Below are 25,834 nucleotides of genomic sequence, written 5' to 3'. Positions count from 1 at the left end.
CTAAATCCTTCAGTCTGGTCCTCACAAGCTAGTCAAGCATAGAGAAGAGAAACAATATAAAGTTTTTCTTGTACTCAAAAAAGGTCATGAGATACATGTTTCTCTTACTCAAAATATAGGGTTAATTTTAAACTAGAGGTGATAATTATTTTCCAAGTACCAAAAAGACTAGAAATTTACAAAGAGAGACTATTGGTGAGACACATTTTAGTCTATCAAAGTGTGAGAGATAAGGTGGCCTGCTCTAGATAAATATCTGCAAATGATTCTCTGGGATAAGGGTAAGGTAGGTATGTCTGATCTGTGTTCAATAGCTGTACACACACACACACACACACACACACACACACACACACACACACACACACCACTTCCTATCCCCCTGCAAAACCCAGCTTTGAACAGGCAGCCATGTTTGGAAAGGAAAAGGAAAGAGTGAGAAAGAACATGAGGAAGACATCATTATTGTGTCTCCATTTGGCCCCTGAGTATAAACTATGCTGCAGAAGCAGGGGTATATAATATGTGAACTTTTCTAAGCGCATGATTAAGAAAGTGAGACTATTCAGCACTCTGAGCCCTAGGTAGGCTGAGCCAGCCTCAGGATCTCTGATGGCACTGCGGGTAGCACTGAAGCCTGGCTCATGACCATATACTCACACCTCATGGGGCATTTGACTGTTCAGGTAGAGAACAAGCCATTCACTAGGCCTGGTTTCTACCACTCTCCTTCGATTGGCCCGAAGGCACTTCCATAGAATCTTTAGCATGTTTGTCTCTCTTCTGCTTCCTTTCTGGACACTGTCTAAGGATTTAAGGCACACATGACTTTCATATACATAATTTTTTGCCAAAGACGGGGGGAAAATGCCTTGGAGCACATGCCATCCCTTATCATCTGCAAATGAACTCCTTGTGCTGCAGGAATACTCCAATTACCACTCAGAGCAACTTTGCACAGCCACTCCTGCCCCTCTGAAAGACGTGGAGAACTCCTCCCAGATCCCAGATAATCCCTATCCCAAACACAAGGAAGATGCCCTGTCACAGTTTTTACTGTGGAGGCTGAGGTGATGCTGTCAGTGTGGCATTTCTGCTTCTCTAGTGTCTTTCACTTTCCCTGAAGTTGCTGAAAAATATTCCATTTCATTAAGTATGTAGTAATACACATGGGAGTCAGAGAGAGGCAAAAGATGGAGGACATTGATGACATGGCCTCTAGCACTTTATTTATGAGAACATCCAGAAATCTCTATCTACATCTGGTAGAAGAATAGTGTCAATCCTGCCCTGGAGACATGGATCAGGCAATGTTGCCAGCGTGTATTTTTCCCTTCCCGATAATTTACGTATTCTGGGGTCTGACAGCAGAGCACAGATGATCATTTTTACATTCGTGTGAGTGAAGAATTTGCCTGCCCGTTTGGGGGATGGTGAGGCCAAATAAACATAAATGTACGTAACCAGGGGAGGTCCTATCCACCCCCTACCCAGAAATGCCACAGGTCCCCTGACTGGTGTTTTGCTTCCCACCACACTCCCTGGGAGGATGGTGAGGGAGGATTTTACATTATAAAAGTTAAAATAGCAAAAATAACCTAAATATTTATATCTAAGACATAGTTAGGTAAATTCTGGTGATACTATGCTGTTGCCATTGGAGCATAAGAAGCAGAGCTTGAGGTGGTCTCTAAGAAGTTCAGGGAACACTGCCTTTGCAGTAAAGAGTAAGACTAAGAAACCAAACACTTATTGGACTGCTCATTTGTCCTTTCCAAATTCTTATTGTGTTATTTATCTTTCCATTGTTGATTTATAGCTATTAGAGATATGTCACAAATATTTTTCCCAGTTTAAAAATTATTTTCTACCATAGCAATTTTTACTTTCACGTAACAAAATTTAATATATTTTTCTTGAAATTTTAAGGCCTTGATTTTATGCCTGGAAAATGCATCCCATACCCCCAATATGAAAATATTCATTTATAAGGCAAAAATTACAATTGACAATTACAGAAATAGTGAGGACTTGGAGAAATATAAATGGGCAATCTCTTCTTTGTTGGTAGAGATATAAATTGATACAGTTTTATTGGAGGACAGTTTAGCAATGTAGACATTTTACTTTGGCAGTTCCACTATTATAAATTTATCCTAAGGAAATAATCAGGTAAGTGCATTTTAAAAATGTGTAATGCACGTGTGTGCATATAAAGGTAGTTATTGTAGCATTATTAGTAAGGGAAAAAGTTCCAAATATCCCAAATGTCCATGAATATGTGATTGAGTCAATAAATTATATACTGGAGTACAATGTAACTGTCAAAAAAGATAATGTAGATCTATATTTATGAACATGGAAAAATGCCTATTACAATGTTAAGTGAAAAGAGAAAATTATAAAACAGCAAGTTACTTTTCCTTTTATTTTGAAAAGAGAAAGACAGAGAGCAAGAAAGAAAAAGGAGGTGAATAAGTAGATATGTATGGAAAAATATTTTTAATTAATTTTACTTTGTTCTTTTTATATACCATCATTGTAACAAATTCAAACAAAACTAAATGTGTACTTTTTAGAATTAATAATTAGAACTTTTACTTTGGGGAAAAAAAAGAGCTTACATACACCATACAACAAGTACTTATAAATTCCAATAAGATTTTCATAGTCATGAGCAATTACTAGTTCTCTTAACAGGGTGACATCATTGCCTGACCAATTTCTTGATGGGAGTCATCACTGCTTGCCTCAAGTTTCCTCCAAGTCTGACAATTTGAGGTGATGCACACTAGTTATTACCTTAAAGTATTTTAAATTATAAAAGTTAAAATAGCAAAAATAACCTAAATATTTATATCTAAGGCATAGTTAGGTAAATTCTGGGGATTTTATATAACAGAACATTATTCAGACATTATAGTGATATTTATAAAGAGTATGTAATTACACCAGGAAGTATTTATTATATATAGAGAGTTAAAACATAGGATACAACCTTATACATGCAAGATATGCTCAGTTATGTTAAAATCTAGAGAAGAGACTAGAGACTGATCTAAAATTTTTCAATAATAGTTGTTTCTATGTAGTGGAATTATGGATGTTTTCCCCTTACCCTATATTTTCTTAATATTTTATAATAAGTGTGAATTATAGAATCATGAGAGAAGTAAATATTAAAAAAAATACAGCTGCTTTGCTCAACAGCTGCCAAATTTTACCCCAGATGTATCTGCAATTTAGTTTTGAGTCAAATGGTCTTAATGTCATTTCCTAAAGGGAATCTAGCAGAATGGAATGTGCTCAAATAAAGGAAAGCATCACTGCCACCACCTCTTTCTAACCTACCATTTTATAACGCTTAAAATAAATCTGAGTAAAGGATCCCACTTCTATTGAAAATTAGGAACTTCCACCTCCTTCTGATTCTCTGTGTATCTCTTCTTACATTGCCAACAGCTGGAATTTAATTAATGCACAGTACCCTGGTATATTTCCAGGTCTGAAAGCCATTTTTGGAGGCTGATGGCTAGATCACCATTAGGGATGGAGAATCATTTATTCATTTCAAATGGGAGTTCCCTTGAATAACAAATAAGGATGAGGCTGCTACATAGTTCTTCAGTAGTTAATAGGCTTTCTTTCTCTTCTTTCCATCTCTCCTTTCTTTCTTCCCTCTCTCTTACCTATCCACACTTCCTTTTTCCCTCTCTTTTTAAAATACATAATCTTTCTATAGAGTTAGATATCAGCTCTTAAAATTTAGAGACAATTCACACAGTACCAATATCAGACTTCAAGTAGATGATCTAATTGTTCCTAAATGATCGTAGTTTAGCAAAATGATAATAGGAGAAATCACAGTTGTCACTCATATATGTATGATGCATATTAGAGGCTTGGCAATAAGGCAAAGAGTAGAAGCTTTTTGAGAAAGTAAAAAGAACGACTGGTTATTGTGAAGATAGGGTTGAGGGAAGGAGCAGGCATAAGAAAGAAAAGGAATGACATGGGTCTCCTTGTCTTTTGGCAAAGGTTATTTAATCATCTGCTCCTGGCCTTTTGGACCAGATGGCAGCATTGAAATTACCCTAGACTGTGAACTGTTTGATGGAAGAGATGGTGCCTTGCTCTCCTTTGTATTTTCTGTACCAAACACAGTGCCTGGTACAACGTAGATGCTCAACAGATGCTTGGAAAATTTAACAGGGCACTTTCACTCGCTTAAGCTAGAACCAAAATAAATAAATAAATAAATTAAATTAAATAAAAAAAGCCTAAACTCCTAATCCTAATTCCCTTTCACAAATACTAGGTGAAACACTGTTCAAATTTGAACTCAAATACACCTTTCTTTTGATTTTCTACCTTGGTAACTGAACTGCTAGAGAAAATCACACTGCAAGGCAGATAGCTATCAACATTAACCCACCAGACTCACCTGGGCCTTCCACACTGCCAAGGAGACTCCTGCTATGTTTCTCTGGTCAATTTGCTGTCCCATATATTTCAGGTACTATTTCAAACCTTAACTTTCCTCAAATCTCCACCCTACTTATTCTTAGTGGGAACCATCATTTGGGAAATCTCTTAACTTGTCAGCACCAAACCTACACAGGCTTGTATCTGCCCCTGTCCTTTACTTCTACTTTCTTATGATGACAGTAGAGGTGCCCCTCCCTCCATCCCTCCACTTATGATCAGGGTTCCATCTCTCCAGCCTTATCAGTAATTTATACCACCAATCATCCTGTCCTCTTCTCTTTCCCCTACATTGAATCTCTCTTTGCTACTGTATTCTTCCTATAAGCATACACAGAAAACCAATGTGTTTTCATCTTTTTTCAAACCTTCTTTTGACCTCACTCCCCTCCCCACAAGATATTACACTAACTCATTTTCCTTTTCTTCATAACAAAACTTATAAAAGTTGCCCACATTTGATGTCTCTATTTCTTCATCTCTCACTCTCTCCTCATCCCATTACAAAGTTACTGTTTCTACCACCTCAACAAAACAGCTTTTGCTAAGGTCAACAGTTACCTCCAAGACAATATATCCAACGTGTATTTGTCAGTCCTTCACTTACTTGACCTCTAAGTAGCACTTCACACCACTGACCACTATCTTTGAAGCACTCTCTTGGCATTTGTGCCTGTGTTTTCTGATTTTCCTGCTACCTTCTTACCTGTCCCTTCAGAGGGTATTTTATGGCCTCATTTTTCTTTACCAGCTGATTAAATATTAGGAGCTCTTCAAGTCTCAGTCTGAGCCTTCTTCTCAATCTAATCCTGTCCTTAGGCAGTATCATCCATGACAACCGCCTCACTTACCACTATATGTTGACTACCCTGAACTGGTATCTCCAGCCTTCATTTTACTTCTGAATTCCAGCTGTATATCTATCTATCTGTCTATCTATCTATCTATCTATCTATCTATCTATCTATAAATAAATGCCTATTCAATATGCCCATTTACATCTGTCAAAAGCACCTCACACTCAACATCTCAAAAACAGAACTTACAATCTTCCCTCCACCCCAATCCTCATTTGGTGTTTCATGTAGCTGTGAATGGCATCATTTTCCATATAGTTTTGTAAGTCAAAAACCAAGAGTCATAGTTGCCATTTTCCTCTCCTTAATCTCCCACAACCAACCATGAGAAGGTCCTATATATTTTACTTCTAACTTATCTCTCAGTTCCATTTATTTTTCCTCTATTCCCACTGTCACTACCCTAGTCTATCTGTTGTCTGGTCTACTGTAATAGCTTCCTTACTGGTCTTCTCATAACCACTTTTGATCCTTCCAAATTATTTACCACAAAGAAGCTACCTTGATATATTTTTTAACTTTTAATTTCAAGATAATTCTAGATTAACATGTAATTGTTGTAAGAAATAATACAGAAGGATGTTATTCCCTTCATTCAGTTTTGGCCAATTTTCACAATTTATATAACTATAGTACACAATCAAGAAATTGGTATAATTCACCTACATTATTCAGATTTCACCAGTTTTACATGCACTTGTGTGTGTGTATTTTTATGCAATTTTATTGCATGCATAGACTCATGTGAACACTACAGAATAGTTCCATGGCAAGGATCTCTTGTGTTACCCCTTCATAGCAGCCCTCACCTCCATCTCTACCTCAGCCTCCTAACATTGTCAGCCACAAATATGTTCTCTATCTTTACAATATTTCATTTCAAGAGTGCTATATCAATAGAACCATGAACAGCATGTAATCTTGAGGTTGGCTTTTTCACTCAGTGTAATACATACCCTTATGATTAATCCAAGTCTTTGGGTATGTTAATCATTTATTCCTTTTTAGTGCTGAGAGGTATTCCATGGTATGGCTACACCAGTCTCCTTAACCACTCACTCACTGAAGGCAATGTGGGTTGTTTCCAGTTTGGAGCTATGATGAATAAAGCTGCTATGAATATTGGTGTACAGGTTTTTGTATGAATATGTTCCCATCTCACTGGGATAAATGCCCCACAGTATAACTTTTTAAAAAAATGTTGATCATGCCACACTCTGTCTTAAGTTTGCTTTCCCACTGTCATTAGGATAAAGATTAAAATCCTTAACAAGGCCTGCAAAGGGCCTGCCATCATCAGGCCCCATATCTCTTCCACCACAGATTGGGCTGCTTGTCTTCTGGTTCTCCATCAACTGTATTCAGGGCCTTACCCATGCTGTTCCCTCTGCTTGGAACCCTCTTCCACCATCCAATCTTACTTCTGGTTTTTAATATTCAAACGTCAGCCTAAATGTCACCTCTTCAGGGAAGCTCCTTCTGAATTTCTGGACTCACTTAGATGTTTTCTCTTATTTTCCCTTACGGTACCTGTTACTTTTACTTTGTAGTGGTGAGAACTGTTTGTAATTACAAGTTCTGTTGTGTGACCATTTGATTAACATCTGTCTTACATAACTCATATTGTAAGCTCCAGCAGGAGAGAGACTGTGTCTGTTTTCCTCATCATTATGTCTTTAGCATTTAGTAAACACTCATTTTGTGTTTAATGCAATTTGGCTGAGGCTTTTAAGACAGATAGCCCTGAATTCAAATTCTATCTCCACTATTAATACTTACCAGATATTCTTGGAAAAATTACTCAAGCATGCTAAATCTTAGTTTTCTCATCTGCACAATTAGGATGGTAACAGCATTTACTTAACAGAGTAGTTGTAAAGGTTAAATCAGATAAATATTAAAAGCATTTAGTTCAGTATATAAAGCAAGATAAGCATTCAATAAATGTTATTTTTATTGTTATTAGTTTAACACATAAGAATTTTTGTATTTTTCTTCTTAACTAAGTTTTAGGCAATTATCTTCATTTCTTGCCTGTTCCACCATGTTCTGATTCTGGTTATTCTGAGACTCCAAAAAGAGCCCTTAGTTTAGATCTTGGATAACCAGTACGAGGCTACTGGTTTCAACCCCAGGTATGTCTCCTGAGGCAGAGAAGAGCCTTGTTTAGCCTGTTGGCTCTGGTTCCATTTTCACCTTACTCAGTACTTCCTCCTCTTGTTTTCCAGCCTGTGGATCTTAGTGTTGGTAAGAATGCCTCTTCCCCACTCCTAGTTTCCAGATGTTTCCTAAACACCCCTTGCTGCTTGCCTCATTCCTCATACTTCCCTTGGAGGTGAATCATCCTGTTGGTAAGACAGCCCTTGGCCCATATTTCTCAATTACGTAGAACCAATCTGATCTATCAAAGTCTGTAAGTCTAGGAGTTTGGCCTCTTTGTCCTTCCTTTTATACTTAGACTATTGTAGTTAGTGACCCGCAAAAGTGTTGCTCCTATGTGGCTCCAAATTTCCCTTCGAGAGGGCTTATCCAAGATTTGATTGAAGGAAAGGGGCTCAGCGAGCCCATTTTGCCTATCACACTAAGCTGTGCCCTTCAACCAACCTTTACAAAAAATTTTGGTTCCCTAGCTATCAGTTCTTTTTCAGCGGGTTTAGAATTTGGGTGGGGAGGAGCCATGCTACATATGGACCAGTTATAAGATTCTAGCACTTTGCTGTATTAATGCTTTTGTTTGGAATATGATTCTCTTTCTCTTCACATTTTAGCCATTTTTCAGGACCCAGCTGAATCATATGTTATACGAAACTTTCCAGCCTTCAAGGCTCTCTTTCATGAATGAAATCCTATGGTACTTCCTGGACTATATCATTCCAAAGGAACTTAGTCATTTATTGCCTTATATGTATACAAAACACTCAACAGTCTAACTTCTTTTCCTAATGGTACTGATCCGTGGCTTGTTAGGAATTGGGCTGCATAGCAAGAGGTGAGCAGTGGGCAAGCGAGGGAAGCTCCATTTGTATTTACAGCCACTCCCCATCGCTCACATCACTGCCTGAGCTGTGCCTCCTGTCATATCAGCGGCAGCATTTGTAGGAGTGCAAATCCTTCTGTAAACTGCACCTGCGAGGGATCTAGGTTGCACACTCCTTATGAGAATCTAATGCCTGATGATCTGAGGTGGAGCTGAAGCAGTGATGCTAGCACTGGGGAGCAGCTGCAAATACAGATTATCATTAGCAGAGAGATTTGACTGCACAGAGACAATAATAAATCAATTGCTTGCAGACTCATATCAAAACCCTATCCATGAGTGGCAAGTGACAATGTAATAATAACAGAAATAAAGTGAACAATAAACGTAATGTGAATCATCCCAAAACCATCTCTCCACCCGACCCCCCATCCTCCGCGTCCACTCCATGGAAAAACTGTCTTCCCCAAAACCTATGCCTGGTGCCAAAAGGTTGGGGATTGGTGTCTTACAGAATGAAGGTGGTTGAGGCTGGCTTACTGACCAGGCTTTAATTTGAAGTTACAATTGATATGTCTTAATAGCTAGATGATTCCTGAAGGGATTGTGGCAGCGGCCAAGGAAAGAAAAGGTTAATGTGGGCATGTCCTGGAGGTGTGTATCAGTGCAAGTCTGTATGTACATATAGGTAGTAGAGCTTAATCTTATCTTGTGCTGTGTTTTTACCTTAGTAATACATTCTCTCATTTTCCCTTATGAAAAATAGATGCAACTCATGGTCTGATAGGTAGAAAGGCTAAGAGAAATATAAGCAGAGAGAAGTAATGTTCCTGGCTGTGGTAGACTGGTCTGCAGAGTGTTTTGATTCTCTGAATTAGCTGAGAGATTGAAAAAAATAGCCACTACTACCACAGGAAAAAAAAAATGAGGAGGAAGGGTCCTGAAAATGGTGTCTGAGCAATGAAAGACAGTGAATATTTTAAAGATCATGGAATTTAATTTATTCAACCTAAATGCATAAAAGTACAGGTGGGGACATTATTTATGCAGGTATATGCAAATCACTTTATAAAATAGGCAAAGCCCTTCTGCTTTTTATAAGTTGCCAAGGTGGTTCCTGATATTTTAAAAGCTATGCACCTTTAATGTAATTTCCTAAGAGTTGGAATCCCTCTGTCGGAATCACAGTCATTGTCAGAGCACGTTTATTTTTTTTCCCTTGTCCTCTGGGACAGTTACAAAGCTCTTATAACCATCACAAAAAGAGTGGTTTCCACAGAGATGTGACTGGAAAAATCCCTTGGAAATTGCTAAGGAGCAAGTCACAGTGTTCAAAGCAGAGAACATAGGCTTTGAAAACATGAACCCATCTGACCTCATGAATTTAGTACAGTGAATTCCTGAGCTCTGAAACATGGGGCCCGGCTGTGCATGCCATATTGGTGCTATAAGACTGGCAGTAGGTTGGCTGTGGCATGGTCTATTTCAAACTCCTTCACAGTGCCCAGTGTTGCATGTTCCCAGATGACATTTGGTTGGCAGAAGCTGGGCCTCTAAAGCTGGCAGTCTGGAATGCAGCCCACTGTGTTTTGACAAACACATAATTGACCATCTGATCACCAGCCTACGTTCTGCACTCAGGTCACTGGGGGACCTGGGCTTTCAATAGGTCCCTACTCCTCATCTTGTTCATCTTCTCAAACCTTTCTCCAGAAAGCAATATAGAGAAGACTTAAATACACCCACGCGTATCCTCCCATTTGCAAAAGAGAACATGGTACACGAGACATAAGCTGTTGAAAATTTCCTTTAAATTGTCCTGGCAGCCCAAAGTGAACAAGAGAAAAGCACACTTATGGTGAACTCTAATTCAGAGAGAAGGAATGAATACACTGAATTGTTTCAACACCCGGCTGTGCATAAGTTGCAATTCAGATCAATGGCTTGGAAATTTTGCTTAGAAAAAGGCAGCAATGGGAAAATGATAGGAAATTGGGGGACTGATTGACTTTAGGGGGACATTATTTAGAAACTGTTTCATTTTCAGGTGGAAGAAGAGAAAAGCAGGACACTGAGAATGTCTTCTCATCTGCCTGCTCCTCCCCCACATTCACCATGGGCAGAAGGAGACACATACCCCTGGAGACTGGTAGGCAGCAGCTAAGAGTGGGGTCAGATTTAAATTGAGGTGTATTTTGGTCTGAAATTTGGCCCCATACAATGTATCAACCTTTCTCTTAGAAGGTGAAGATTATGCAGTGGTCCAAGATATGCTGGAATTATGTAAATGTTAATGTCTATGTCAACACTACCAAATAGCCTCTCCCTCCACTCCAGCCCCACTGCACAGTTCAGGCCCTTGGTTTTCACCTTTGACCTGGTCTCCCTATTCTCAGCCAGGCATCTCTACTATCACCAGTGTTTTTCTAAAACATAAATCTGCTTAAAATTCTTCATAGACTCCTTGAGCCTGTAGGATCAAGTCCAAACTCCTTTGCACGGCATGCAAGGCCCTCTGTGATCTGCCTCCTGTCTTCTTTCTAGCCCAATCTCTCTTACTCCTCTTTCATCCACCGTGCCCCAGCCACACTGAACTACTCAGACCTCTGGAGCTGGCTGCTGTTTAATGCCTCCTTCTTTTTACCTGTTGTAAATGCTCTTTCTTTTTACCTGATCATGATCCCCTTTTATTTCTGCTCTCCCATATCCACCTGGTAAGCTGCAATTCATTCGACTCTGAGACCAGCTTGGACACATGTCCACATGCAAGTGGGTACGTCTCTCTCATTCCTCTCACCGCACCTTGTATATACCTGAATTCCAGTACCTATCACATGCTATAGCCTTTATTCACTTATTGAAATTGCTGAGATTCTTAATGAAAGGAAGCACTTTTTTATTTATCTTAGAGTTCCTGGAACCAAGAATGTGACTAGCTTTCCATAAATGTTTGTTGACTGAAAACTAAATAAAGAGCTGTGCATGATAATTAATCACAACTAAGCCAAGCAGTAGTATTAGCTTTTATAGGCATGGTAGGAGCCCATTAACAATCTAATGAAGGCAGAAGATCCCAGCAGTAAGGCACTTTCTGATCACGAGGGCTGGAAACTGGCTGGGGGGACAGTAAGAGTGAGGGATGGATGCTGCGATGGAGGAATGTCTTTTAACAGAGAATGCCACTGAGGCTATAAGTTATCACCCTTTTCAACACTTAATTTCTAATAGTGAAAGGTACTGTCCTGAGAATAAATCTGAGTCTGAATTGCAGAGGGGCCTAACTTACTGGGTTTCCCAATAGGGCAAGTCTGTGCTATCTGCTTCAAGGAAGCCTGGCAGGTTATGGAGGGTTCCTCTTTGTTTCTGCTAAACAGTAATGGAATGGAAAACTCTTGGGGGAACATCTGGCAGCTATTCAGTTCCTGCTGAAATCTCAGTCAAATCCAGATCGGGCCACTGGACTAACTGCAGTGCCAAGAAGAGAAGGTCGAACAGCAGAAGTCTGCACCTGTTTAGAGGAGGCCATTGAAGAGGCACTTGGAGTAAAAGTGCTGGAGAGATACTGTTCTGATCTCTTCCCAAGCAACATTTTCCTTTAGATGGGCCTCCGGGATACCACCCTGGGGCCATCAGCTGTGTCCATGGGGCACTTGAGGACAGCAGGACTGTTATAGGCCCTGTCACCCCGCTGACATAAGGCAGTCTCAGGATTTAGAACAATCCAAGCACACATGAAGCTTGGCCCAGGGGTGGGACAAGGTCATGGGTATATGAATGACTATCAGCTCACTACATGTCATTCCCCCAGCCTTATCTCTGGTTTAAAAAAATAGGATCTAGAAGCTGTGCAACTGATGGTTGAACTAGCATACAATCAGTTTCTCATTTTCCTATGAGCCAGAGACAGCCTTTCAATATTTTTTATCTCAAAGGTCTCCCCCTTGATTTCTAATCAGTGACACAGGTCCTCTGCACTGCTTGTGTCTGAGGCTCGCCCTATAGCGCTGACGTCATAATAGCTGAGCCGTGCGGGCAGGAGTGCACTGTGCTGACTCATCCCGGTGATGTGAGGATTAATGCCTTGTCTAACACAGAGCTATTATGTGAACTGTTTTTACACAAAAGAACTGTAACAAAAATGATTTGCCAGTCAGAGGACTAGAAATATGCAGTGCTAGGTAACTGAGGGGAGGGATGTGGAGGCATAAAGTGGGAACCATAAGCATGCACGTTGACATCCTCCAAAGCATTAACAGACCCACTCCATCAACACCGAGAATAGAGAATAACAAGACCTGTCAGGGGCAGGTAGGACCCACCCTTGCTGTATAAATGCATCACACACAGCTCCAGTCTTTGGGGAGTTTAATCAATCTCCTTTCTCTGTCAAATAAACTGTCGCATTAGACTTTAGCCTTAGCATCCTTTGGAGGATTCTGCTCCTCTAAATATATTTGCCCACTAGCTTCTAGGAATGTTACTGGAAGCCACACACAAGAAAAAGAGCGATGGGAACCTCCTTTCTGTGCAAATGATTATAACACAAGAAATACCTCAGTGAAGCAAGATGTAATGTTGTGATTAAGGGACAGTGCTCACAGTGAGAAGCAGCCAGAGGATGCTGATGACTATTTATCACATTAGGAGACTGTCACTACCTGTAGGATCTCTTCGGTGGTGTCTCTTATAGTGACTTTGATTATTTGGGTTCGTTGCCCCAGAACCTTTTTCAAGTAGCTTAAAGTAAAATTTAACTGAACTCACTCAGTGCAGCCTGTTTGGGCTTTAAATAATAAATGTTCTCTTTTTTCACATAAAATGAAGGTTTTTTCCCCCCTCCAAATGCCTTCTCATCTTTTCTAAAACAGAATGGTACCTTCTATAACCTTCTGACATATGTGAATCCTAATTTTTTTCCTCCTAGATTTTATAATTTTGCACAAAATTTTAGCCTGTTTACTTTTCAGTCTTGTACTTCTTAGTAAAAGGATGTTAGAATTTTTTTCAATAAATTAAAGCTCTGATATATGAGTTAAAATTAAAAAAAAACTATTGGACCTAGGGATGGGTGCATAACTGAAGAACAAATAATTGCCCAGTGATTGACAGTGGAGCAAAAGCCCAACTGTTGCTGGTATTTGGCTGAGGAATGTAGGCTATAGTTTAGAAGAGCAGTGACTTTTGCAAACAGCAGCTGTGGCCAAGTAAAGGTACTATATTATAAGCACAGTGGCTGGGCCCCTTGTCTTTTCAGCCCCGTCATGGATGGCGATTTACCACTACCACCAACAGCATCAATTCCAAACGCAAAAGAAGCTAATATATACTACAGAAACACTAGAAACCACAACAAAGTCAACTAGAAAATATGCCAAAAAAGACCAAAATTTTCCACATCTGCCACTTTTTTTAAAGGTTAAAAAAAATCACTTTTACTTACATAAAAAGCAGGGGCAGGCCACAGACTGATGGTCAAAGAGCTGAAAATCAAGGAAAAAACAAGGAGTTAAAAACATATCCAATGATACAGTGGGAAGCAGGAAAGCAAATCTAGGTATATATGGGCCTGGTTGTTCCTAAAGGAGCTCATTTTGTTACCTGAAGCCCCAAAATAAAGGAGATCCAGCTTAATAAAAAATTTCCAAAGTGTGACCCCCTGCTATGATGACCAATGACATAGCGCTTCCCTACACAAGGAATGCCAAGATCCTTGTCAACTGCATTTTGATCTCTACCATATAGAATTTTCCAGAGCTGTACTACTGTTCAATACACTAGTCACATTTGTCTACTTAAGTTTAAATTCTTTAAAGTTTAATAAAATGGTAAACATTTAGTTCCTCAGTCACACTAGCCATATTTCAAGTGCTCAGTACTCACAGGTGGCTACTGACTGCCTTATTGGACAGCACGGATCCAGAACGTTTCTATCACTGCGGAAAGTTCATTTGGGTAGCACTGAATAGAACAGGTAAAAGCTTTACTATATAGCACATGACTAATTTTAGCTAATTTTGAGAAAGGTGAGTCAAATCTTGATTTACCCTCTTTTAAGGGTAAATTTCTTATGTTTAATGCCCAGAAGAGCCTCTCAACAAATTCAACACATCTCTGTGTTGCTATCCTTCAGTGTTGCTGAGAACCTGGCAAAGTCTGCCTTGCTGCCTGGGCTTCCCTTCTGATACTGCCTCCTTTACCCCTTGTCACCAGCCTAGAATGGCCCCTCTACGCCGGGAAATAATCAGATAATGTTATTTTAAACTAAAGCATCTATCCCGCAAAACACATCTATCTCTAATGATGAAAATTTCAGGTTTGGGGGGACTTGACCTTAACGGTTTCTCCTCCTGTGTTTAAAATCCAATAATTCTCCTTTTCATTCTCTAAATCACATGCCAAAAAAAATTAACATAGAACTGGTCTGCCCACCATTGTTTTGATAGCTTCTCTTATAGGAGGATAAAATTGAAGTAACAGCAGATCCATAAAAAATTAATAAACCAAACAAGGATATTGAGAAAACAAAGCAGGTCCCCCCCTCCACCACCTCTACCTCACTGAAATATATCAAGGACTTAATATACGCTGACTGAATTCTTGCCTGTCTGACACCATGATTTTAACCACTTCATATTATAAGGCCTTCATAAACATGTAAAACAAACTTTATTAAAGGAGATCAAGTAGAAGGACCTTATGATTAAGTAACTTTGCACTGAAAAAGGTTAAAGCAGAAAACTAGCAATTAAAGAGACCTCCCTTCTCAGAAAGTTTTCTGGACAAATGCACAATCGTAGAGATCACTCCAAAGGAACGATTTCCCCTTTGTGGCCCATGTGAAACTCTGCCCGGGCAGGTGCAGGTGTGAAGGATGGTGACAAGAAGAGTTAAGATGAAAATCTGCAGCCTGGATCATAATGCACACTAACACGAGAGGCTGGAGATCTCCAATGCTTTCAAAATGTTCCACAAAATTGATGCATTTAATGAAAATGCTTAGGAAGATAATTAGATTGTGTATGATTTATTGAAAGTACATATAAATTTGAAATATAAAAAAGAGACTGACTAGTCTTCAAAGACTTTAAAACTCTGTTTTGCTATGTTCTAGTCTTATCTACAATCCAGAATACTAGACTATGACACTGATGCATCTTTTCTTAGCTTTTTTCTGTCTTCCTCCCTCCTTATCTACTTTCCCTTCTTTTCTGCTCCCCTTCATCCTCCTTCCCTCCCTCCCTCCCTTTCTTCTTTCCTTCCTTCCTTCCTTCCTTCCTTCCTTCCTTCCTTCCTTCCTTCCTTCCTTCCTTCCTTCCTTCCTTCCTTCCTTCCTTCCTATCTCCCTGTCCTTCTGTCTTTCTTTCCTTCTGTCCCTCACCCTTTTTGAGCTTACTTTCTTTCCCAATCTTTGGGGAAAAGGAGGAAATAAGATTAGTGATTTTCTATGAAATATGTTCAATTATCATTTTTCTGATGACTCTCAATAATATATTATGTTCTTTAAAAACTATACTTAGTGTTTAGGTTCTCACATCTAAGCATATAACTTTTCTTTCTAAATTTCAAGAAGCGTTTATTCATAAAATTAGTCAAAATTAAATTTTTGATGTGATCAAAGAGATCAGTGTACCCAAATTGACTAATACCTCCAAGGTCTGGAATGAAAACCATCTTTCCTGGATGTCAAATGACACACAGGCTGGCTGTCAATGACAGGAATCCAAGATGGAGAGAAAAATCACAGTGTGTATGTCACAGTCTAAGACAAAGCCAAGTTATATTGAAGATTTTATTGGGTATAATGGTTGTCCTTATATATTAATGTAAAACAATAATCCTGATCCCAAATTTAATACTAAGGCTAAAATTTAATCTCAGAATTCTTATACAATTCATAAATGTTCATAAATGTCAGAAGATCCCCTCCTTCTTGATTGAATTATAATCTGCTAAGCAATTCTGAGAATGTGTTCTCAGATTTATATTTGTTGAATTCAAATTATTATTTTACATATGAATTATTATTTACATGCTCTATCCACCTAAGTGACTTTCACATTATATGTGTATAAGTTGTTTTTACTTGAAATGCAAAGAATTATCTATAATAATTCCACAAAGATTAAAAATATTTGCTTTAAGCATGCTAGGTTCAAAGCACAACTATCTAGCAAAGAATATAAAAATGTAAAGCCTAAATAATTCAGAACATTAAAACGTGGTAGGGGGATGAGTAGAGAGAGGAGGAGGAGGGGGGTGACTTATGGTGAAGTCTAATCTTAGTTTTATGATTTCCAAGTGAAAATTATTATATTGTGTCAATCTCCAAGGAACTAAAAGTATTATTAATTGTAATTTTAAAGATTAGTCAATTCTAATTTCAATTTACATAATCTTTTTTTTTTTTTTTTTTGAGACAGAGTCTTACTCTGTCTCTCCTGGTGGAGTGCAGTGGCATCATCACAGCTCACCACAACCTCAAACTCCTGGGCTCAAGTGATCCTCCTGCCTCAGCCTCCCGAGTAGCTGGGACTATAGGCACACACCACGGCACACCACCAAGCCTGACTAATTTTTTCTATTTTTGGTAGAGACAGGGTCTCACTCTTGCTCAGGCTAGTTTCGAACTCCTGACCTCAGGTGATCCTCCCGTGTCAACCTCCCAGAGTGCTAGAATTATAGGCCTGAGCCACCATGCCTGGCTGATTTACATAACGTTCTAGGGCAGTGGTTGTCAACATTTTAATGTGATACAAATTCTTATAAGAACATGTCTTCTCAGAAAACTCCTCAGAAATATCAAGTTTCAGGGAATTCCCAGACTCTGTGAAGGCCATCTATGAATCCCAGGTTGGTAACATCTGGCCTAGGAAGAGAGGGGAGAAAACCCTCTTTCAATCGTTCTGCTCACTGCTTCTAGAAAGTTTTAATAAAGCACTATAAATTGAATCTGGGAATAAAGAAAAAATATAAGAAATAGAGCTCCAAGTGGGTGAGGGTATGCAGTTAGAGACACAGAGGCTCCTTTGAAGCCAAGACGCCTGCCTTCCTAGTCCTTTATAATTTCTTTTTAAAAATGTCCATAGAACCTTGGCAACAGTGGGGTAGAGAAGTGTTGAACAGTGAAATGATAATGATAACAAGAGTTACTATTTACTGAGTACCTTCTGTACTTTCAGGTATCTTACTAAGTAAATGCTTCTCAAATTTGGATATGGGCATACCCAGAGATGTGGAACGGTATAATGGGGAGTACAAAAAGCCACAACATAAATAATAAAGACATGGCTATCTTCCTGGAGGGTCAGTTTTCCTGGTGGGTAATTTAAACTTGTATTGTAGATGTTTTAATTTATCCAATAACTACTTCTTGAATGTTATAGAAGAAACAAAACAGACACTGTTCTTGTCCTCGTGGAATTTCCAGTTACTGAAAAACAAAAATATAAAGCAAAATTTGTATGTATTTTTAGGGTAAAACCTGAGACGTCGCTGAAAAGTCTTGTTTGCGGCAGACTTTTAGGCGATGCTCTGGCAGGCACCCCTAGTACTGGGTCATTCACTCTAACTTGAGGATCACCCAAGTGGAAGAGTTTGAAAAGCATTGTTAACAGTATATCATTTACTCCTCACTACAAGAGAAAATACTGTTACTTTTAATTTACTGGAGAAAAAAGGGAGATTTGAGAAATTAGGAAACTTACCCCAAATCAAATAGCTGTTGGCATCTGAATAAGTCACTACCATTCCAAAGTCCACAAATTTTTAACCACTAAATTACACTACCTCTAGGTGTTTGCCACTTTATGTTTCCCCTTGAAATCTGGGCCCATTCAGGATTATGCAGGCTAGTTTAAGCTTCTCTTTGGAAGGAGACAGGTTTGGCTTGATTTGTATTCTAAATATTTCACAGTGGTAAGGGAAAGCTATTATTATACCCATTTTATGGTGAGGAAGCTGAGCCACTTGCCAGCTGAGGTATCTGGCTGGGTTATAAACGGAATCTGGGTCGTAAGACTCTCATTCCTCTTGACTAACTCCAAGCCTAGGTAACGTTACTGTCCACGGGCTTTTCTGCACATGGGATTCACATTGGGTGATAAAGGGCGAGACAAATTTTGCTCAGAGAAAACAATAATAGTGCAATAAAAAATGGAAAAGAAGTAATCATAACTCACGAAAATTGGTTACTTTTAGCATTGTGAATAGAAAACGGAGAGCTTATTCATCATAAATGAGTCAGAAAATTAGAATGTGTCACAGCATTGATGACAGAGCTGAGGAATTTGGATGAACTGAAGTTCAACACTTATGCTTCTAGTTGAAGAGGGTAAATGGTGTGACAACAGGACAGAAATGACCTCTTCGACATGCCTTTTAATCTTTCTAATCTTTTTTCTTCAGCTACTCTCTCTAGAAGTTGGGTGGGTTTATATCTTTGTTTTCTACGGGTAGAAATAAAATTGCAGCATTGCTTTAATGTTCTAAAGTATTGTGTTAATTAATTCTTATGTGGGAGTTATTCCAAATAGTAGGATGACAATTTTTACCTTATTGATTTTCCTAATATCTTTCTGGCTTCCAGTATTTTGAAAAGTTCAAAGGATGAGGCACTATTGGATTTTTAGATTCATATATCTCTCAGAATAAGTGCCAGCTTCACAGGTTCCTGTCAATTGATATTCCATCTTCACGATTTCCTTTATCTGACATATTCAAAAAATTCTATACTAGATTTAATGACATTTCATGCACCCTGAATTTGGGAGTTTTAAATTCTCTATTTTCTATCTGGCAAAAGGTTTATAAGATAAAATCAGATGGAAGGGTTATTCATATGTGCAGTCTCCTACTAGGTACCTTTGAGTCTCCTGCAGACAAGTTTCTTGAAGTATTTATATTCCTTTTGGCCAGTCATAAGAAGACTATAAATGCCATAAATGGTCATATACATCTTGAGGTCTGCTTTTTAAGATCATATTATTTTGGATCCATCCCAAGAAGAATGATAAGGGCATGATAATGATGTTTTATCTTTCCCTAAGATGCTATGATAACAACTCTAAAGGATGTCTACCTTCAACAATTCTGATGATAAAATAAGGTAATAATCAATGAAGAGAGAAGATTTAAAAACTAAAGTTCAGCAATTAGGTCTGGGACTATTTCTCAGCCTGAGACATTGTCAAGATACAACTTAACACTCCACCCCATACAAGTCTTCCTAATCCTTCCTGATTCTTACAAGCATAGGGTCTGACAGGAGACTAGAATGAAATGAAAGCAGTGGTGCTGGGAGGGTTGGCAGGGACTGAGTTTGTTTAAGACATTCAGGATGGTTTCTTATAGCTCCTAAACTAGACACATTTGGCATGATGACATTCAGGGACACTTTACAATCTGATTCCAAGCAACTTTTTCTTCCATATCTCAAACTCCTAAAGTTGTAGCTTTATGGATTCCAAATGGATTGATGTATCAGGTCCTCTGACCTACAGTAAACTGATATTCTTTAGTGGATGCTGAAAAGGTCTGGCACTATTATCATGTGGTCTGATCATTTAGAGGGATTCGGTCATAATGCTGCTCACAGCCTACCATTAATGCCATTTGATGCAAAAAGATTGTGCCTATTATAGACAAATTCATCCTAAGACTCCTCAGTGTACAAACACAGAAAGTAATATGTTAGTCGTACAGAGGACTTCGGAATAAATATGGGCACAGCAGGAGGGAGAAAGAAACATCCAGATCAGTGTGAACAGAAGGCTGTCATTACTCAAATGGTTCCCTCAAATGGTTAAAAACAATACAAAAGGAGAAAATCATGACTCTAAATTTACATCAAAAGATGTAAATTAGGCAGGTACTGTACCCCATGATCTGTCAGATACTAAACTATGAGGACAACATGGGCATGGTCTGTGTTTTAGAGATTTGGAAGGAGCTTTCTGCAATATAGATTGAAAATGTAACTTTTGTCTTTGTCACCACCAACTATTTGCATTCAAGATCTTTCATAATCTGGCCCCAACACACCTCTCTAGTTTTTAATTTTTTTTCCCCCACCACTGCTTTTTCTTACACTGTGGCAGCCTATTTTTTCCTCCCCGAACATGCCTGGGACATCTACGTCTCTGAGTCTGCTAACAGTTCACACTTGAATCTCCCAAGCCTAGCATAGTATGTTAAACACAGCATGACACTCCACTGTTTGTTGAATAAATGCTGTCCGTCTATTTTAGGAGACAAAGATAATAGAAAAAAGTTGTTAAATCAGTAAATAAATAGCACCAGAGAGAGGTCAAGGAAAAGTTAATTTTAGTGCGTTTTAGGAGTGGGGGAAAGATGAGTTTTAAGATTAGGAAAACTGATGCTCTTTATTCCTGGGTCTAGCCAATGCTATGAGTCAGTTACTTTTTTGGGAACAAGTTTAAACCTCAAGGTTAAATGAACACAAATGCTCTGTCCATCAGCATATAATGAAAAAGCTGTGGCTATTTCCACATCAGCACAGTGAAATTAAAATATGCAGTGCCTTTCTCAGAGGCATCATATATGACAGAACTTTTTAAAATAGTCCCCTTTGCCACTTGGGTACAGAAAGAGCTATAAAAACAAAAGCAAATGTTTAAAAAAAACTGGGACAATGTAGTTTAGGAAAGAAAGAGCTGAGGTGTGTCTTCCTAGTTTTTTGACATAAGAAGAGTTGCTACAAAGAGAATAATCATCGGCATTTTGTCCTAGGGCAAAACCATCCAGCGAAGAATTTAAGACTTAAAGATGAACATCCTAAATATACAAGTGGTAAATAATCAAATAGATTGCTAAAAGCAGTTATGAAATTTCTTTCTTCCTGGCTTCCTGGCTCTTCATCTATTTTGGAAGGAATAAAATACAACTCCGTCTCCAGTCAGGAGAATGAATTCAATAACTTTTCTAGTCTTGTTTAGCTTTATATAATTCTACAAAATCCTATAAAATGCTGACCCTAAAAATTATCCAGAATCACAATGCAGTTCAGTAAAACATTCTACAGTTTAAAGAGGATTAAATAATATAGTCTATAAATTATTAAATTCAAAATAGTATATATGGTATTTACATATGGATTCAATCTGCCAAGTACATATAACACAAATAAAATTGAGTAAAAATGTACTTGAATCTACCACGGTTTTAACATAATGATTAGCTAGAGTAAAACATTCTAACAATTAATTCTTTCATATCTAAAAAAATTTGCTGAATATTTCATAAACCTGGTATTGAATATGCATATAAATTCAATTTCCAATTAAAGAAAAAGTTAGAAAAAAGTCCAGAAAATAAGATAAGAACTCACTATTATTACTTCCAGGACTATCTTCAAAGACATCAGGAGAACCAGTGAACAATTCCTTTAAATGACCAAAATGGGCCCCATATGATTAAGCATGTAGATCTAATAACAGACTCAGAGAGAAGCTCTAACAGGGGTGGCAAGTTAACAGGCTTTTTTGTCTATTTACCTTGCAGCTTTGGAGCTCAGCAGAAGTGTTCATTACATACAGCACACAGGGTTAGATTAACAGTTCCAATGACCTTGTCTGAACCAAATTCATTTAAAGCAGTTTGCCACATTTCTTAAATAGAAGATGAGCCCATTCTATCTATGGCCCAGATTTGGACTGGATCACTGAACTATTGCCCAACTCTTATAAGCAAAACACTAACATGTACCAATCAACAGGCAGCCCATAGCAAAGGCATCAGGAAGGTCAAAATACACACACATAAGAAACTGGCAGTACATTATAGAAGAAAGCTATTTCTAAAGATGGACTTTGGCTATTAAAGCCTTTGAATGTTATTCAACCTTTGTTAAGGAAAAAAAAATACAGAACAAACTTCAGTCCCAATGTAACTTGTAAAGAAGATCTGGTTACAAAAAGAGATTGAGAGAGAGAAATGTAGTTTTATTTTGCAACCCATTATTTCCATAAGAACACGAATCAAAGAGACAAACTATGCCAATTTCATCATAGCTGACTTGTTACAGGATACCGTTCTAGTCTTCACTAATGACTTCTTAAGGTTGGTTATTATTATGATCAGGAGTTGGGAGGATAGAGGTCTGAGACCTTTCAAAAGAAACATTTTGTTCAGTATCACTCCAGAAAATAAAGTCAGCATTAAGCTAACTTCGACAACCTAACTAGGATAATGGTCTGTGCATGTAACCATTGCTTATGCTGTTTCAAATGACAGGAATGAACTGCACGGTGAAGGTGTCAAGCTAACCAGCACCTTGAATTTTGAAAAGCTGTGGCACGATAAGCTGATGACATAGATTGTTAGAATTCATAAAACTTTATTCCCTGCCTCTCTCTCTCCATCCCTTCTTATTTCCACAGCCACATTCCTGTCATCAGGTAGTAGAAGAAAAAGAAGAAAATGTGACTGGGGCTGCTTCTTTGGGGACACTCTCAGTCAGTTCTCCATCCTCCCCAACCACAACTTGCTTTCAGTTTGCTAAAAATGTATTCATTTAATTGCTTTAATACTTCCTCTTCAGGAAATTTGCATTTTCTTAACTGTCTCTACAAGAGACAAATTCAGGTTTTTTTCACAGGTAACAAGGGGGAGGTATTTGGTGGTGTGTGTGTGTGTGTGTGTGTGTGTGTGTGTGTGTGTGCGCGCTGGTGGTGGTGGGTTCTGTCCTGGATTCTTCAAGTTTTCCAATTATACTGCTAAAAGGGTCTGCTTCCCCACCTCAAGAAGCCAATTTTGCTTACAGTTTTACTTCAAATAAAGATATATACATATACATATACATGCATACATCATACATGTATTCTTCCTCTCAAAAATTGCAAATACTTTGTGGCTCACTGTCCATACACTCTATGAAGTGTTCTACTAACATCTGAGTATTTTAGGTAGAAGCATAAAAAACACAAGTGGTTTTCACTGAAATTTTATTAAAATATTTGTCATCAGTGTTTTCCTCATGGCTAATCTCCACTGGTTCCCGGCTCTCTGTTAGCATATGCTCGGGGAGACTTCCACAATATCCTTCTGCCCTAGAAATCATGGCCTGTGAGATTTCGTTGTTAATATCTGAATTCTCGTATTCACCTATTAATGATCTAGGAATTGAGAATGTTTTTTGTCTGCTCTTTAACCTCCCACTTCAAGGATTAGATTGTAAACAACCTAGTGGGAATCCTTCAGGCCAAACCATGGCTGAGTGGATCTCGGCAGGCGGGGAACCCACAGCAGTCTGTGAAACACCGTGAAACACAATTATGAAAATATGAAGGATTCACCCATACTTTCAGAAAGAAATTATGTTGTTTCCAAGATGAGAGCTAGAAAATAAGGCACATTAAGAGAAACTGAGCAAGATACGATTTTTAAAAGAGTCAGCAGAGGTAAATTTTTAAAAGTGCCACATTTGCCAGGGCTTTCTCAGACCGTGGATTCAGTTTTAGTATCCGACAGTGGCCTGCACCAGGTACTTCAAGGGAAGTCCATTCGTCTCTGACCAATGAAGCCCAAAGTACTCACTTCACAAAAGGGTTCCTTTCTTGTTTCCAAAGGCAATCAATTTGTGCCCTAGAGTCTGGGGGTTCATAGCCTTCTTTTAATTCTGTAAGTCTGCACATGCACGGTTCCTCCTGCATGATTTGGTCCTGAGGAAGTGACCCACCCACAACTCCACAGAGCTAATTAACCCCATACTGAGCTTTTTTTTCTCATTTCACACATCCACTCAATGCTTTAAATGACCCAGCAGCAGCACGATCCTGTGATTTTTTTCCTTGCAGTGAGGAGAGCATGGTGTGGGGAGGAGCAGGGATGTATGTACACTGATTCATAACAGCTTTGTGACCCTAAAACATCATCAAATAGCATTTTATCTGAGGGTACAAAAATACTCAAAAATCCTTGAATGAAACTCTTTCAATGTCATTCACTCCACTTCTTGTGGTGTCCATTTTAAATGACAAATAATACATAATATTAATAAATACTGAGGTATAGAAGTTTGATCTATATTCAGAACATTTTTTTAAAAATCCCATCTTTCTAAGATGTGTGGGGGAAACCTACTGTTTCCCTCCCTATCCTGAACAGTTTCAAAAGAAGGGTCAAGGAGAAGAATGACAGAACTCATCTTTTTTTCCATTTCAAGAATACATTTATGTATTTCCAGGTTTATTTTTGCCAAAGTGAATGCACTTCAAAACTTTAAGATTTTCACTGTTTTGTACCTTTTCAAGAAAGAAAAAAAAAGTGAACATGATGATGGTGATTCAATGGAATCAGCTTGTCAACATGATAAAACTGAAACAGCGTTTCCAAAATATGTCCACATGCTAAAACAAAACAAAACAAAACAAAACCCCCCTTTAACATAATGTATATAATATAGAGTGGTTTTGTCATGACAAAAAAAAAGAGAGAAATATCATTAATTTAGACAGTAAGTATAAGGCTCTGCTAGAAATCTCCACGGATAAATCACAGAAACACACCCTGGCCAGACAAATGGAGCCAGACAAGTTCTAGGTCTTGTTAGAAGCTTTCAAGTCATCTGATTTTAAGTCTGTCATCTCTGCAAATGACCAGAAAAATTCTGCGCTACTTCCCTTGATTCTACTAGTATATAGCTTCAGAGTTTTAAAGATTTTGACATAAGTGGATAAGAAAATGACCTCTTCTGAAATGTCTCATCTTAGGCAAACTATCAGATCTCTCCCATTTTCAAAAGTATGTGTGGCAAGTTGCTTCACTTTGGTAGGACTCGGTTAGAGAGCATGCATGTCTTATGTGAACTTTCAACCTCTCTTTCTCTGCAAAATGATTTATGTGCATGCTATTAAATGCCCAGGAATTCCAGAATTCTTCGTACAGTGGACAGTTAGTACAAGGGGAAATCTACCTAATATTTAAAATTCCTAAAGTGGCTTAAATCCAACGCTTTGGAACTGAAGACCGTATAGCAGTTCTAAAACACACTTAGTATTGCTCCCTAAGCTTCTCTTAGTGTGGCTGCCAACCGGGAATAAACCGGTGGGTAAAACTGGCCCAATACAGAGAAAAGGAAGGTTCAATGAGGCATAGTTAATTTTTATTTATACTGATCACGAATATCATATTTGACATATAGCCTAAATCAAGCTCTTACATCTGTGCCTTTAGCCTTTGGCTGGAAGTGCCTCATCTGGTCATTCTGAAACAACAGAGTTGTGGTGATTTCAAAGACTATTGTCCATTGCAATTTTTAAGACTCACTGCTGCTTGAGATTCTAAAGCCTTTACCATGGTCTATAAGGCCCAATATAGTATGCTCCTCACTAACACTTCCATGCAAAATTGGTCCAACGGACAATAAAATATGGTTGCTTATGGGGGTGGACAGGAATAGGAATGTGAATGGGGATTAAAAGGAATAAATTAATTAAACTTCTTGACTTAATGCCCTTGTTAAACTTCAGCTCTCTCATAAAAGCCTAATAAAGTTTCT

General features: G+C 38.4%; 1 protein-coding gene across 9 annotated transcripts in view; it reads right to left on the bottom strand.

Annotated features, from left to right (window-relative positions):
* Positions 1-25,834, bottom strand: part of ZBTB20 (zinc finger and BTB domain containing 20) — a 762,522-nt gene that overhangs the window by 143,777 nt on the left and 592,911 nt on the right. For all 9 annotated transcript variants that reach the window (XM_045540230.1, XM_045540226.1, XM_045540232.1 and 6 more), the window contains one exon: positions 13,760-13,799. The gene's annotated coding sequence lies outside the window, so the exon portion shown is untranslated. The remainder of the gene's footprint in view (positions 1-13,759; positions 13,800-25,834) is intronic.

Source organism: Lemur catta, chromosome 1 (assembly GCF_020740605.2).
Source record: "Lemur catta isolate mLemCat1 chromosome 1, mLemCat1.pri, whole genome shotgun sequence".
In the NCBI taxonomy this organism is placed as follows: domain Eukaryota; kingdom Metazoa; phylum Chordata; class Mammalia; order Primates; family Lemuridae; genus Lemur; species Lemur catta.
Note: the sequence above shows the minus strand (reverse complement) of the source record. Positions and strands in the feature narration are given on the sequence as shown.